The sequence below is a fragment of the Gavialis gangeticus genome, unplaced genomic scaffold (assembly GCF_001723915.1).
Source record: "Gavialis gangeticus isolate Ggan-Ray unplaced genomic scaffold, GavGan_comp1, whole genome shotgun sequence".
Taxonomy (NCBI): domain Eukaryota; kingdom Metazoa; phylum Chordata; order Crocodylia; family Gavialidae; genus Gavialis; species Gavialis gangeticus.
In genome coordinates this window covers 33391629-33407589 of record NW_017729028.1, presented here as the reverse complement: position 1 = coordinate 33407589, position 15961 = coordinate 33391629, and the positions used below count along the sequence as shown (strand labels likewise).

At 50.5% G+C, this 15961-nt stretch overlaps 1 protein-coding gene across 1 annotated transcript in view; it reads right to left on the bottom strand.

The window, feature by feature from the left end:
- The window catches only part of GATA4 (GATA binding protein 4), a 71386-nt gene extending 71286 nt beyond the window's left edge, over window positions 1-100 (bottom strand). Inside the window, exon 1 of the mRNA XM_019520916.1 lies at window positions 14-100. The gene's annotated coding sequence lies outside the window, so the exon portion shown is untranslated. The remainder of the gene's footprint in view (window positions 1-13) is intronic.
- Between the last annotated feature and the right edge of the window lie 15861 nt (window positions 101-15961).

Sequence of the window (15961 nt, the reverse complement as noted above, 5' to 3'; positions counted from 1 at the left end):
GGCGCGGACCCACCTTGGCCGGGCGCAGCAGGCGCGGCGCTGCCCGCGGCCCGGGGCTGCCCTCTCCTCCCCGCCGCGCTGCCCGCCCTGACTGGTTTCCCCGCATCACGTGCAGCGGCGGGGAGGGGAGCCGGGGGGGCGGTATCTGTTGCACCATCGCCCGGCGCCAGCCTTCATTCCTGCTCCCAAAACCCAGGCAAAGTCCAGCCGCCCTAAGCACCGGGGAGGGGGCTCCCGGCTCCCCCCCCTCCACCCACCGCCCCGGGGCAGCTGCGGGCGGGGCCTCGGCGCGACGGCACTCCTGTGCCAGGCGGGCAGCGGGGCTGGGGGCGCCCCTCGGCCCCTTCTCCCCCCGGCCATGCGCCCTGCCCCCGGGGTGCGCCGCAGAGCCGCTCCCAGAGCCAAAGGCGGCTGCTGGGGGGGGGATGGGGGGCCGCCTGCCCCTGTGATCCGGGCTGTGCTCGGCCGGGGCGAAGGAGCAGAGCCCCGCACCGCGCTGCTGCCCCGCGGGGCTTTCTGCCCCTCTCCCTCTATCTCTCTCTCTCGTTTTGTGCCTTTTACCGACGCGTTGGGTCATTTCGGGCCTTTCCTGAGCCCGCCGGTGGGGTGCGGGAGGGAGAGGGGCGAGCAGCCCCGAGGGCAGCAGCGCGGCGGGGACAGGAGCGCGGGGCCGCGGCGGCAGCCGCCACGGGGATGAAGCCCACGGTCCTAATTGTAATAGCGGTGCAGGAGGTGCGAGGGGTGAGAGCGGCGGCCGTGATAATAGTGAGGGCGACGAAGACGATGCCAACAGCGAAGAGAAGACCCTGATGGTAATGATAGCGCTGGCTCGGAGGACGGTCATAAGGATCCTAGCGGTTACAACGAGAGTAGTGAAGGCGCCCACGAGGTGATCATCATGGTCATGCGTTGTAAATAACGATGCTAGCGAGTCCAGGCGACGACGAGCATGATCGTAGACGATCAGATACTAATGAACGTGTTACAGTATATGATGCTGGTGAAAATGATGATAATAGCAATGTTGGGGAACACGGGGGTGGCAATAACAACGCTAATCAGAGGAGAGAAGCACTAGTCATAGTGACCATAACGACAGTGCCGGGGACGAAGCGGATGATCATGGGAATAAGGAGAACGGGAGCAGTGAGGTCCCGACCCCCGGGACGGGAGGGTGGCCGCAAAAACGGGACGGCGTTGAGGGGGGGCGAGGGGCAGGGAAGCGATCGTGATAGCAGAGGCGGCCACGACGGCGCTGGTGCTGGCGGTACTGCGGGACTGAGGTCCTAAGAGCAGACGACGGTGATGCTTGATTCAGTGCTGCTGGGACCGTGAATCGTGGTAGCGGCGATCAAGAGGATGGTGATAACCGAGAAAATAGTGAAGAAGAAGAAGATGATGGAGATGCTGAGCACGGCAGAGCAGCAGCAGACGGATCCTCCCGGCCCCGCTCCGCGTGTGAGCGGGGAAGCAGCCGGCAGGGCCCGGGGGCCGAGGAGGGGACTCGGGGCAGGGCTTGCCCCGGGGCTGGACGTGCGTGCGGGGGTCCCGGCACCCGCTTGGGATGCCAGACCTGCACCCCGGGCCTGGCTGCCGGACAGCGGGAGCTGCCGAGAGCCCGGAGTGCGCTGCCCGCCCGCCGGCGCCGCGCCGCAGTAGCCTTATAGCGCTGTACCCGCGTGCACACGCGCTGCGGAGCGGCGCATGCCGACGGGTCAGGAACAGGCACGGGTTTGCAGTGGCAGCTAGATACAGACGCACAACGTATGCGTGTGCATGCGTCTTTAATAGATGCCCATCTGTGGACATATTTTAGTATGTGCACCTACGGCATAGACAAGCATTTGCAATGGCAAATGGTGTCCGTACCGCGTCTATATATAGACATATACTCCGTGCGGGGTGTGTGTATGTATAGATGTATGTGTGTGCGTATATTTCTGAGTGCAGCATATGTATGTGCTATACAGATATGTACCTTCGGGTGTTCACACACTTGATGTGCTTATTTCGTGCATATATTTATGCAGTGTGTGTGTGTGTGTGTGTGTGTGTGTGGAGGGGTGTATTTATAAATGCAGCATATATATATATCATACATATTTATGTCTTCGGGTATTTCTGCGCTTTTGATATGCATATTTATGTGTGTGCTCACTGTAAAATATATGTCGCACTTATATGCAGTGTTCAAAAATACCCTTGCCGACTCTCTATGGTAAGTTGTTCCTCCTGTGCTATATTTTATACACGTATATACTTGCATCGTACTAAATACATATGTGTATCGTACATGTGTATTTATAGCAAGCGTACACACACCGTGGTCGGCAGTCCCGCGATTAGAGGATGATTTCTGTCATGGCTGGGCGATGGGTAGACACACATACGCTGCATATAAACGTGCACACAAATTTATGTCAAGTGCCTAGAGACACAGAAATGCATATGCGATGCGGGGATGCGCACACTTTGCAAATGTGTATATATACTTGCTCGTATATGTAAGTTAAATAAGTGTGAATATATATATGGGAAATATATACACTTACATGACTGTATATGAAATGTGTGTAAGTATATAATATATATATACACATGCACACACATATACTTACATGTAAACAGATGAAATATTTGTGAGTCTATATGAGAAATATGCATGCACATGCGCACACATATAATACATACATGTATAGATGAAATATTTGTGAGTATATATACGAATACACATGCGCACACATATAATACATACACGTATAGATGACATATCTATATATGACTACACGTGCGCGCACATGCATGCATAGACTGCACAGGAACTATTTGGGAGTATATATATGTATGAGACTTTTGTATATGTACACATATACATACTTACATAGGAAATATGTGCCGGGTAGACGAGCAGTATGTGTGTACACACGCACAAACATAGAATACATGCATCTATGAAATATTTGCGAGTATATATGAGCACTATGTATCTATACACGCGCGCACACACATCACGTTATCTGCAGGCATCCGGGCTGGAGCCGTGTGAGTCTAGAGGCAAAGAGGATCAGGACCGCTGGGAGAGGTGAGACCAACTCGACCCTTGCAAATAAGTATTTTCCCCGACGCCTGGAGCAGGGGGCTCGCGCCCGAAAGCTTGCAACGAAAGGTTTTTGGGGGGTGTTTTTTTTGTTGTTGCAAAAATCGAGCTGGTCTCGTAAAAAGCCATCACCTCTCCCACCAGTTGTGGTTCCTGCAAGTATGCACGCACAGCCGGTGTGCGTATACGTCCCAGGCGTACCACTACACCCACTCCCTCTCTCCGCGGCCCCGGGGCTCCCGCACCCCGGCGCGGAGCGGGCTGAGAGCCGCGGGCAGACAGGAGATGCGTCTCCAGTGCGTGCGGGGTCTACCTGCTGCCCGAGCTACCTGACGGCTGTCAAACGCATGCCGCATCTGTATGAGACACGAGCTATTTGCTGTATTAGCCGCCCCGCGCTATGCCTAGGTAGTGCACGAGCTATTTAATCACGACCCAACGCGCAACGACTGGACGGGCTGGTCTGCACCCGAGCCATGCTCTGTCCGTGCAATGCAAGAGCTGTTGCGTCTGGATCAAACCCGTGCTACGCCGCCGTAGTGCCCGGGCTCTCCGCATCAAAGGCACGCTACAGCTCTGCCGTGCGCGAGCTATCTGCTGTATTATCAACCCTCCGCTACGTCGATGTAGCCAACCGTTTCACACACGTCCAACCCGTGCTATGTCTGTGCAATGCATGAGCCACTCGGTGTGTGGCACACGCGGCCGGTTGTCCCGACGTGGATGCACGAGCTCTCCCGGGCAGGAACCACTGGGGCCGTGTCAGACGCGTGTGCAATCGCCCGGGGGACCCGGCGGGACGCGCGTGCACACACGCGGATGCAGCCGCACGTGGAAGTGGGGGGGGAGCAAAATCAAGCTGGAGAGACCAGGACGGGAAAACAGGAGTGCGGGGACTGTCTGTGCACTGGGATCTGCCCTGGTTTCCAAGGGGGGGGGAGAAGAGGAAAGAAGAGAAGAGTAAAAGCAAGAAACAGACAAAAGGGGAGACAAGAAAGAAAAAGAGGAAGGAAGGGGGGAAAAAGGAAACGAAGGGAGAGAGAAAAAGAAGGAAAGGGGAAGGGAGGGGAAAAAGAAACAAAGACAAAAGGAGAGAAAGAAAGAAAGAAAAAGAAAGGAAGGGAGGGAATGGAAGGGAAGCAAGCAAGCAGCACGCGTTGTGTCTCGGTGCACACACACGAGTCCCTGGAAGAGTGTTTCTGATCCTTGGGTTTTCTCTTGGAAAGTGGCATGATGTACATATGCAGTGTGATGTTTGGGTGTATGTATGGATAGGTACACACATACACATACACATACACATACACACGTGTACTACACACACATGTATGTATATGTACACATGCACATGTCTAGGGACAGCCAGAAAAAGAGAGAGCAGGTTTGGGTGTTGGCACGCACGCAGCGATCTCAAAGGATTTTGGTTTAAGAAGGGGCAGGCAGGGGCCTTTAATCCCCCCATTCCTGCTATGGGGGATCCAGTAAATTATTGCTTGCTGATAGAGGGCACCCCGCGCCGCGCTTTCTCATTCTGATCCTTGGCTTTCCCCCGCAAAGAGGAATCACCCTGCTTGCTGACTGCAAAAGGCTCGCCCAGAGTTTGCCATGCAAAGGGCAAGGGAATTAGAAGGACAAACGCCACTTGCAGCACAACAAACTGTGCCCCCAGGCCTCCGGCACTGCCCCAGACACACTTAAGAAAGTCAATGGTGACCTCGAGTCTTGGGCTCGGAAACAGTTTTACATCCAGACACCCCCAAAAAACATTCACGAGGCAAAGTGGAGAGAGAAAAAAAAGCCTCCCACCATCACACACACATCTGATGGCGTGAACTCGAGTTCAGGAAAGCTCACGGTCTCTATGCATCTTAGTCTATAAGGTGCATCTACCCCTGCCCCCCCACCCCAGCAGAAGGTGCACACTCCCCGTTGTAGCTGTACAGGGTTCAGCGTGAGGGGAGATACAACAGCTCTTGGAGATACAATAGCATCGGCAGACCTGGGGACCTTCTGCACAAAGCCATCCCAGGCAAACGATGCCTTACAAGGCATGCAACGATTTTCCAAGTAACAAAGGCAACTGAAAGCAGCCTGGTTTTGTCCAAACTGCAGTTCTTTTGCAACCAGGAAGGCGTTTGATCAAGTGGATTTTCTAAAGGTTGCAGGGAGGGGGGAAATTTTGTAATAGCTGCAAATATTTGTCGACTTTGAGATATGCTTGCAAAAAAAAAATGCCTCTTATTACTAGAGAAGCCATCGGCCAGGATCGTCCCGTGTTCAGACGCACTGTGCTGGGGGTATATACTGAGATATCAGACAGGCGCCTCGTGTAAGCCAGACTTTAAAGAAGAGAAAGGGGATTTTGCGACAATATTTCATACACACATATGTATATGTGTACACACACGAATGTCCACATACGTACGAGTGTGCCTGTATGTATGTGTATATGCGTGCACACATGATTATGGTAGTGTAAGAGTGATGTTGTAGACGTGACGGTCCCAAAATCATGCAAGAGGCAAGGATTTCTCAGGGTGACGATCTCTTTTATGGGATCGACTCTATTCCAGCTATGCAGCCGGCCCATCAGAAAAGATCACCCTAAGAAACCCTTGCCTCTGGCATATCAAGGTCAGAGGTCCCAGCCTTAAATCATGGCACCTCCGTGACTTAGAAGAAGCCACGTGAGCTGCAAAACATGCTGGATTAGCCTAAACTATATGATGAGCCTAAAATCCTCCTGGCAAGCTGTGCCCTGCAACACGTGTGCACACGTGTGCAATTGCACGGGCATCCTGCTGCATCCCCGGGGCTGGCTGCCAGTAGCGCCAGGCTCATTCTGCTTGAGCCCCTGGATCGGGCCACACCTGGTCCAGGCCGCAGGCGCTGGATGCAGCGGGGCACATCCCACGGGAGCTCCCAGTCATGCGTGTGCGTGTGTCCTCTTCGGAGCAGGATCCGCTGGGGCGATCGGGGCCCTGCGGCCTGCCAGCCCAGATTAATGAGGTGTGCGCTGACAGCAGCGAGGCAGTAGAGGCCGGCAGGGCAGCGGGTGGAGGCGGCTGGGCCGCCGCCACGTCTCCGCTCGCTGCCCGGGCTCAGACTCCCAGGCGCTGGGGTCAGAGCCCAGGCTTGCAAGGAGCTGAGGCTGGAGATGGAAAGGGGGAGGGGAAGGCGAGAGGGCAGGAAGGATCCAGCCCGTCCTCCCCCCTCGGCCTGATCTCCTTCCTTGTCCAGCCATGGTAGGGCTGGGGGCTGCTGGCCCTGCTCTGTGCCAGCCGTCTCAGAGGAGCCCTGCCTGGCACCTTACTCTCCCCCAGAGTCCCTGGGGACTTCCTAGGATTCCCAGGGTGCCCGCGGGTGCTGGGTGCTAAGCAGATGGTGGCTGAGGGCAGGATATGGGCTTCATTTCTTTAAGATGCTAAGGGCTGAAGGCAACAGCAGGTCCCCCAGCCTGGTGTCCCGTGCAAGCGGACTGGGCCGTTCCTCCGGCCTTGGATCCACTAGCGCAGGGAGCTGACTTCCTCCCCTACCACGCACGGTCTCTCCTTGGTGCAAATGGCCTGGGCTTCAGAGAAGTGCACAAGGCAATCATCACCCTTTGCGGCAGCTCGGTGCAGAGAGGTTGGGGTTCTGGCTGGGTTTGAAAGGGAAGGGCCCATTTTCACTCACAAGGGAGGGCTTACATATTTATGAAGTACCTTGGACTGGTGTTGACCTATGCATGTAATGAGGTGGTGTCTGCCCTGAAGAGCTTACAGCCTCAAAGGCAGACACAATAAAACCAGGGTGTGGGTAGGAAGGGTGATTAAAGACACAGGGTGCTGAACTAGCACTCAGCTGATGGGGACTCGGCTAGGTCACTCCACCTTTTACCTGGGCCGGATAGCCAGCCCAGCCACAAATGACTGGGAAGTGCTCTAACATTCCCGATTCCAGTAATCGGGTCACATAAGAGCAGGGTCTGCAGAGACAGGAACAATAAATCTAATAATTGTTACTTGGCTGACCCTCCGCGCTCCTTTGGACTCTGCCTCCTTTGCATATCACCTACGCAAGGGTTTCCAGGGAGCAGGTAATGGCACGGCTACTTTTTTTCTTTTTTTGCTCTCTCGCTGCACAATAAAGAGGACCTGTCCACACTGCGAGGTGACTCTGTGTGCCAGCTCCGTAAAGCCTTGCAACGCCGAACGCCGGTGCTCCGAAGACGTGGCTGAGTAGTGCAGCGAAATTCTTCGGATGAGCTCATCTCTGCAGGAATTCAGAATATGCTGCAGAGATTCCTGGAGCTATACAAGGCTCAACCCTCCATGTAAGATCTGGAGTTGTTAAGGGCAGGTGGATGTTCTGATTCCCCTGGTTTGGATTCATGGAAATCCAATGTAAACTCAAGTGTAAACTCATACATCTTTGTCGTTATGATTATGGGGTATTAACATAAGCCAACAGCAGCAGAGCAGACTACTCGTCATCGGATATCGATGCATACTATGTCTTTGGCACGCTCTGTGTGTGAGATGTGCTATTTTCAAGATATCCCGGTTGTAGCCGTATTGGTCTAGAGGCAAAAGCAATGAGGACTTGCGGTAGAGGTGGTATCTTTTATTAGACCAACTCAATTTTTGCAACAAAAAAAAATAATAATAATTTTGCAATTTTGGGGGGGCAGAAATCTAGTTGGTCTAATAAAAGATATGGCCTCTACCACACGTCCCAATTGCTTATGCTATTTTCAAAGCAGTTTTACTGCATGTGTTCCAACATAGCAGTGTCAGGTGTAGGGTGTGGCCATATGGCATAGTTATCATGAAATAATTGACTTCCGATTTCACCCCATAGTAGATTTACCCTGTGGGGACACAACCGGCCATCCAGAGCCCGCTGACATAGGTGCTGTTACAGGCCTGGCAGCTAGGTGGGAGATCGGGTTTGCATCAGTTGAGGGAGGAGACAGACTAGTACACCGGTGTTAAGTTACACTGGAATAAGAGTTACTCCTCATCTGAGCAGCAATTACTCTGAAACGGAGTGACTTACACTGGTGTACTTTAACGAGTCCACTCTGCTTCTACTACAGAGTAAAATCTGCACCCTCAAATAAACCAGGGGGTGCTAGATAGGCTATAAACTCTCAGGGAAGCAGCCTCTAAGACATGATGAGGCTGGCGAGAAAAGGCAGGGAAAGATACGGGCTAAAATCCTGGCCTTGCTAAAAGCCTCAAAGCAATCGTGCTTCAAAGCTCTCTGCTCTTCAAGCTAAGGAGCACTCTGCCTGTGTTTGATAGCTCTGAGCACACGGCTGGCACTTGGGTGATACATCGTGCTGCTGAAGACTGCATTCGTTTAACTGGTTTCCACGTCCAGATGGAACTGCAGATTCAAAGAGCGTTTAGTTGCCGCATCATGGAAATGAATCCAGCTGCATCTCTTCTGTGGTGCAATGCTCCAGATGCACACGCGCTTGTGCCTCACTTATGTTGTCATAATGTCAGAGGACTGACATTTGTTTTTAACAGAGCTCCCCATGGAAAAGCCCCAGGAAACACGAGGTGGGGGGGAATGCCTGACAGCTCAGAGTGCCTCAACTAGGACAGAAATGATTTCACCCCAACCTCTCCGCATGTATAATGATGCTGATCCAGAATAACCCGACTCCAGACAATAGAGTTACCAGTGCCGAACACTGCAGCGGAAAGTTGAATCTAATTCAGACATCTTAACATCGACCTTTAAAACAATAATCAAGTCTTTGCTTTGAATTTCCTGCATTTTGAGGGGTCAGCTAGAACTTGAATGTCAATCCCTATGCATATACATATAGGTACACATATATGCATATAATGGTATAACTATATGGTATATACATATTCGATATTTTGTGTATTATATGTTACTAAAACTTATTATATATAGACCACCCCAAATGGAGGAAGAGTCTGCTGCAAGGATCTCAGTACTTGGACACTTGACAACGACAACAGGGGATGGAAAAGCAGAGTGGCAGAAACAGTGTGTCGTGGATCAAATCCACTCAGAGCCACCCATCCCGCATGGAAACACATGCCCGAGTTACAACAGAGTCTGTCCATCCTGGATCAGCCTCATCAGCCATCTTCAGACTTATGGACAGAGCAATCATGGCAGACCATCACCCTCCACTGAAAGGAATTGCCAAGGATGATGCCTTTATGCATCATTAAGTGAAAGGTTTTACATATGTCCCTTAATATGCACTTGCGCAAATGTACACTCTATTTTGTGCTGTTTTGTGGTAGGTGAGACAAGAACAACAGCCTCATCTCCTTAGTGCTACTCGGTACACCAAACAGTGGCTCTTACTGCACCATAAAGTGGTTACCAACTCACTGATGAGCCCGTGGGTGTCTGATCCATAGCCTATTGAAGTCAAGGAGACTCTTTCCATTGACTTGGACAGGATTGAATCAGGCTCTGGATAGATTTCTCCGAGCAGTGTGCTTCTTGGAGCTTGCCTTACTCCAGTTTTCAGAGAGGAGAGGCTGGTTTTGTGATGCCAGCACCAGCCGGGAGCTGGGAGCTTACAGATGTAGTCCTGGCTCTTCCCGTGAGTCCTTGGGCAGGTCCTGTCATTGCTCCATGCTTCAGCTCCCCTGTCTGTCAAATGCAGACAGCCATACTTACCTACTCTGCAGAGCAGTGGTGAAAACTAATGAGGCTTGCAAAGTGCTTTAAAACCATGGCATAGCAAGTGCGGGGGGGGGAGCAGGGAGCACAATTAATTATTGTTAGGAGGAGGCGAATGCAGTAACAACACTTAGCATTTGCTAATGAATCCTTGGTGAGACAGGGCGGGTCTTGAAACTCCGTTTCATAGGGATGTAGGTTGTAGCCGTGTGGGTCTAAGGACATAGGCAGGCGAGGTACATCTGATATCTTTTATTAGACGAACTCAAATATTTGGAAACAATCCTTATCAAGCTCATCTTTCATAGGGAGTAAGTCTCGAGTGGAGGAGCTCCATGACTACCTCCATGCTTGCAGAGGAAGCTGACGTCACAAATGGGATCAAATCTTGGGAGGTCAAAAGGATCATACGAAAGCAGGGCTAGAAGGGACCTCACCAGGTCATCTAGTCCAACCCCCTGCTCAAGGCAGGATCACCCTTAACTAAACTGGCCCAGCCAAGTGTCTGTCCAACATAACTTCCAAGGATGGAGATGCCACAGCTTCTCCGGGCAGCCTCTTCCAGTCCTTGGCTGCCCTCCTCGCCAGGAAGTGCTTCCAAGTCTCCATCCAGCTCCTGCCTCCCAGTCGCACAGCGAGGCCCGACTTGAAATGCCCTCGGTCTAACCTTTTCCCATGTGCTTTAATTTGAGAGCAGTAACGAGTAGTTCAGTGTGGAGCAGCCATTTCAGGCCACCTCGTCGGCATCTCAGGAAGTTTAGGTGCTGAAGCACGGTTCTCGTCCAGCCTGCTTGAGAGTGTGAGGAGCAGCTAACGCTAAAGACATGCGGGTCCCTCTTCCTCCTTGCCGCTTTGCTGTGACTCGAGCTTACGGGTTGGCAATGACGTCTTACAAGAGTAGATGCAATAATGGAGTCCAGGGACTCGAGCAGGGCAGAATCGCTGCTCGATGCCTAAGTCTACTTCCACTGAGGTAGACTAGAAATGTGGCCCTTCCAGTCCACAGAAGCCCAGTTTCATTTTATTTTACAGGACTTGATGGCAATCACTGAGTGAAGCCCCACAGCACTGCTGGGGGGGGGAAGTCCTTATTACCGTATTCTCTAGGACACTGAGGCTCAGAGTTGTTCTGCACAAAGTTATAGCGAGAGTCTACAGCACAGCCAGGAAGGGAATCCCTATCTCACAGCACTTAGCGTGCGTCTGAACCGCCAGACTAGCTCTCTCTGTATAACAGCTGCAAAAGCTCAGCCCGAAGCCAGTAGTATAAGACTGGTGGACGTCAGAGCAATCCCAATGTATTCCAATAGTTAACACCCAAGAATTCATAAACTACCATGTAGCCTTAACCCCAACATACATAACAAGAAGGATTCATGCTCCAAGTATGTCCTTCTTTTCAAATACAGTTCCTTTTGAAGTGAAGAGAAACATTTTTAACATCTTGTATAAACTGCCATATGCCCTTAACTCTGACACACATGCAAGAGGAACCCAGATGTTTGAACAGGGGTGAAAAAAAATCATGGATTGTTCAGTTCATTAACAAGCCACAAAAATGGTGGGTGGGATAGGTGCTTAATGGAGTTGTAACAAATTTGCTTGACATTTTTTATCACAATTGTCTTTATCACGTATATTTTGATCCTATATATAGGTTTCAGGCAGAACAAAATTCTTGGGAGTTGCGAAACAATTCGTTTCAAATTCAGGTATTTGTTATCATTTCCTTGTACAAATAGAGTTTAAGGTCCTTTCCAACTGGAAAAGTGTCAGGTTGGTTTTGAAGATGCCAAAATACAAATTTTCATTTTTTTCAGCATGTCTTTTTCAAGGTTTCCCCCCCCTTGTTCTGTTTTTTTTTTTCCCCTGGAAAGAACAACTGGGTGAAGCCCACACAAATTGGTGCAATGTTTGGCTATTGCTGAATCTTCATTTTTGCTGCAAAACATTGCCTGGCTCTAGTTAAAAGGAGAGAGCCTTTTTAAAGAGACTGCTCCCGTTTTTAGGGTTTTCCGGGGAGATAAACAGCTTCTTACTCATCTTCTTGTGCGTGTGTCAGAGTTCATAAAGCTGAGGTTTTTTGGCAGGGGGCTATAGAAAGAATACAGGAATAGGTAGGAGTTGATATGTTTTATATTGCTGGGGGCAGGAAAGCAATAGTGCCCTTGCTGAATTTCTTTGTTTCTTTCCCAGCTTTTCAGCATCCGAGGAAGTGCTATTAAAATCAAACAGATCAGCAACCGCCTTATCTAACATGCAGTGCTGCTTTTTTGCAAATGGTTTCCCTGCTTTTGTTCTACAGGCTCGCAAGGGAAATTAAATCCCTTTTCGACCCTCCGTCCAAAGACCTTGAACGCCCCCCTGCAAACTCATCCAAATGCATGTCTTGACTTATTTTGGACCGGCGTGAATTGTCTGAACTCCATCGCCGTCGAGTTACACTCACTGAGGACCTGACTTCAACCCTTAGACAGTCAGCTCTTTGGGGCAGGGGCTTTGTTCCCTGTCCTGTGTGTTTTGCACGTTATAATACACTATGTACAAGCTTGGCTTCATAGAGTGCTCTAATAAATCAGACTCTTTTCCTGCAGTATCTTGAACCATTCCAAGAAAAGGATTCCTTAAGCCTGAGCACTAGGGGCTGATCACGCTGTATTGTTGTCTTTGGCCGCCTTGCCCAGATTGTGATCTCAGTCCGAGCCGTCGGATCTTGGTCGGGCCGCTCTGGACTTCCATTGCCAGAAGGGAGGTCAATATTTGGAGGGGTTTATAGTGGCCGGGATCCTCAGCGGAGGTAAATCAACCTTGACTTCTCTACGTGTGACGCTCGGCCCTGACCCTGCACAGTCCCGGCATCTTTCCACCCCCAAGTTTTGGGAGCTGGGAAAGGAGTGAAAAGGCTACAAGAAACCAAACTGCTATTATTTTGTTTCTGAAACTTTCAAGGCTACGGGCAAAATCCTGAGGTTATTTATAGCGCCGCAAAGCCGGCTCGCCTCCCCTTTCCTCTGTTGTGCAAATACCTCCCAAGGATTGCGAAAATAAGGGCCCGATTCTGCTCTCAGGCCTGATATTCCCCGATTCAATCCTCTGCTTGGTCACAAGCTTCCTGTGTCACTTTAGGGGGGTCACTCAGCCCCCCTGGAGTTGAGCCTTCCTTCCATCACAAGCTCCTGTCTGTCCATAGGGCTGGTGCCCGGATAAACCTATTGAAGATGGAGGGGCACTATCCTAACGGGGAACGTGTTAGTCATGGTGTAAGTGGGGCATGGCTACAGAGAGAAAGAGTCTGCAAGATCTATTCTGCACTGGCTTCCCATCTGGCTCCACACTGGCAGTGCCTGTTTTGGAAGTGGTTGGGTTTTTTTGGTTGAAGTTTTGTGTCTCGGGACAAATTAGCCGAATCAGTTGCAAATGCTATCGATGGAGCAGCGCTCAGTCACTCGAGTCTGTGTGCCGCTGCCACCAGCAAGCATCCTACCTCCCAGGCTCTTCAGATACTCCCAAATCCACATGCAAGCCCGAAGCCCAGAGGCCTTGGAGTTCAGATGCCCCTTATCCTTGTTTGCCCCTACCAAAAGGCTGAAGGAAGAAGCTAGGAGGGAAAGCCTGAGAGCAATGCCCCATTGCCATCAATGGAGTAGCCGAGATCCTTGCATTTGTAGACTCTTGCAGGGATCAACATTCCTGCATGGCAAGGGACAGGACTTCACCCTCTAACTACACCAAGTCATTCAGGGTCGAGAAGAAGGGGACCTTCCCTGCCAGGTAAGTAAAATCAGTAGGGTGGAAATGGAAAACCACCTCCTGGTACCTGCCAGGCGAGGGTGGGATGAGTGGGTGTATGTAGGAGGGAGCACAGAAGAGCTGTGATGCTTTCACTTCATGGCTCGGCTGGCTCTGAACTAGTTTCTGTGAGACCTGCGATCGCACCTTTCTTCCAAAGAGTTTTAAGCCTGGCCGAAGCCTCACAAGCCCATTCTTAGCTGGGTGAATATCGGCATTCCCAATTAGTTAGATGGAGGCAATGGAGAAAGAGGATTTTGCCTATATGCAAATCAGTGACAAAGCAGGGACCGGAGCCCTGGCTCTGTGCATCAGTGGGGATGTTGCTGCTGATTTCAAATAGGGCCAGAATTTCTATCTAAGGCTCCCGACTCCTCCTCACCTCCTCTACACGGTGTAATATTGCAGGGTTGCAAAACTCTTCCAAAGCCCGGCTGCATTTGTTGGCTGGACCGTTCGCAGGGGCGAGGGATGTTAGCATTTCAGACAGTCCAAATGCAGATTAAACAATGGATCAAAACAAACCCCACCCATCATAAATACAGCTTATAGATATGTCTATCAGGGCTGAGCGCCCAGTGCCCTCCCTGCAAGAGGCTGAGGCCTAATGGATTGTTAGTGCTGTCGTGCAGATTAGATAGTAACCTCGACGCGGGTGGTTATCAGCGTTGGGGACAACCCTGGGACACGGCTGGAATCACAGCCGCGCCATGACAATGTGGGCTTTGTGAGTGAGCAGGGATGCTATCATAGCCGTGACAATGCCAGGCAGATGCCAGGAGCCGTCTCCTCCTCCCAGGTAACCACGCTGAAGCATTGTCGGTAGGGGTCGAAGGCTGTCTCATGCAACACTAAGTCCCTGGTTTCCTAGTTTCTCCCTCCTCCAGCAGCAGGAAGTAAAATAGGCTTCTCCTCCCAGGACTCCTGGGGGTAGCACTGCTAGGAAGTCGCCATCAGCTGGAAAACAATTGCAGCCTCTCTGAGTCCTTTGCAAGGCATATTTCCTAGACCCCTTCAGAGCCTTGTGCTCAGTCCAGGTCGCACGCAGCACACTAGCGGTGCAGGTTTATACCGTGGTGTATCTGAGGGTCACAGATTTCCTAGCAGTTTTTCTGAGGAATAAAACAGGCCTAAAGAGAAAACCTAGATGTGAACTGACCCCAATTGGTACGTAGACTGTGGGCCAGATCCTGCCCTATCCCTTAGTTAGTGTTTCTATTATGCTGCCCATTGAAATCAGGGCCTTGCTGCGCCCGGTGCTGTACACACACTTTGTAAGAGAAGGCAACTGCATAAAGTGTAAGCGGTCAAAGGCTGGGAGGGGAAACAGAGGCGCCCATGAGACAAGTTGGAGGGCACTCAGCAGTTAGGGATGAAATGTGGCTCACTCGGCACCTTTCCAGTGCCTGCCCAGTAGTCCACGCACCTTTCCTCAAGCCTATCCCAGAGCCCCTTGAATGGGACAGTGCAGATCCTGATATAGATCCTCACCTTTTACGCTGGGCCCAATTCTAGCTAAACACAGACGTTTTGAATGGACTATCTGAGGGTAAAAACCAGGGCCCACATTCTTGCGTGAATCACATAGGGGACGATCTGGACCGTCCCTGGTGTAACACTAAGCTTCCAGTTCATATTTTCATGTTTGTCTCTGCAACCACAAGGGCCAGCAAGTTTGATCTCCTTGAAGGGAAGTGGAGAGTCTCAAGCAATTCGCTGAATCCAAAAGTTGGGACTTTCATTAAAGTACCAAATATTGCAAGACTTACGATCAAATTGTGAGAACCGGCAATACTGTGTGTTGACTTAGATTATGGAAAACTCCTAAGAAACGCGCACATGCTGCATTATTGATGCCATTTTTAATTCTTTTGTCCGGTCTATCACTTTGTTCTGTCCTTTTGATCTTAACTCTGTGCATGATTGATTAGACCCCGCTGGACATTTTCCAACGGAACATTTTCCATCAGGAAATGATGATTTATCAAAAGTGAAATGTTTAATGGAAATATGTTGGTTTTGAGACGATTCATTTTGAAGAAATGGAAAGAGGCAGTCTAGCAAGGTCAAACTATTCCAATTTTATTTCAGAACAGAATCTTTTGATTTGCTCTTGAAAATGGCTTTTCCTTCCAATTTGTTAATAGCCTAGGTCAAGAAAATGGAAAGTAACCCCCCAAATTTTACTTGATCAATTAGCCCCAATTTAAAATGAGTTTTTTTTAAAAAAAAACATGTTTGTATCTTTTTTTTTTCCCTTTTCCTTCTTTTTTTGGTACAGAAAGCTGATGGAAAGCATGGCATTTCCCCACACATAGAAAACCTGCTTCCTGCTCAGCCCTTCTATGAATTTTGCTTGCTTATGACCTAGTTAACAGTTCTCCAGCTTAGACACTGGCAACAGATCCC